The sequence below is a fragment of the Haplochromis burtoni genome, unplaced genomic scaffold (genome assembly GCF_018398535.1).
Source record: "Haplochromis burtoni strain Fernald_Lab_line unplaced genomic scaffold, NCSU_Asbu1 Contig_8, whole genome shotgun sequence".
In the NCBI taxonomy this organism is placed as follows: domain Eukaryota; kingdom Metazoa; phylum Chordata; class Actinopteri; order Cichliformes; family Cichlidae; genus Haplochromis; species Haplochromis burtoni.
In genome coordinates this window covers 3,242,482-3,243,198 of record NW_024582369.1, presented here as the reverse complement: position 1 = coordinate 3,243,198, position 717 = coordinate 3,242,482, and the positions used below count along the sequence as shown (strand labels likewise).

At 39.9% G+C, this 717-nt stretch overlaps 1 non-coding gene across 1 annotated transcript; it reads left to right on the top strand.

Moving 5' to 3' along the window:
• Window positions 1–314: 314 nt before the first annotated feature.
• trnal-cag lies at window positions 315–397 on the top strand. The gene has a single exon. It is a non-coding gene; the product is annotated as a tRNA-Leu (tRNA).
• The last annotated feature ends 320 nt before the right edge of the window (window positions 398–717 follow it).

Genomic DNA, 717 nt, shown 5'->3' with positions numbered 1-717 from the left:
TCCTGTGGGTTATGCTGCAGCTTATATTCGTTTATGGTAGATTATATTCCCTTGTTCGGGAGAACAACGGGTTTGTGTTTAGGTTTGCTTACACAAGAACAGCGTTATTTTAGAGGAGACGTCAGTTTCCTGTAGCTGCGTCTGCCCTAATCATCTTATAAAGCAAGAGAGGTAAATCATCAACGCTCCCGCCATTGTTAGATTCATATTACGCGTTTTGTGTTAACATTCAAAACATTTATAACTGAAAGTTGTGGCATCAGGCAGTATGCTTTTATGATTCATATGAGACTGCAAGTGTACAGCACGTAGTTGTCAGGATGGCCGAGCGGTCTAAGGCGCTGCGTTCAGGTCGCAGTCTCCCCTGGAGGCGTGGGTTCGAATCCCACTTCTGACATCATTCTTTTTTTCGCAAACTTCGTGCCCTACAATGTTAAAAACAAGGTAGGGTATTTTCTCCTCCCAGTCTCTGTGGTCTGAGTTTTTCACACTAACCTTTTAGCACAGTGTAACATGGTTTTTCATCACAGTATAGCTTTAAATTAGAAAAGCTGAACAACCATATTTGTAACTATTCTCAAAACAGTGTCATGTATTTTTTTTTTTTTTAAAAAACAGTCAAAGTTTAGATTAGGAAAGTAGTGGGGATTACATTTCCTGTGTATGGAATCCAACATTCAATAGAAGGCAGGCTCAACGTGCTAAACCTGTTATTTA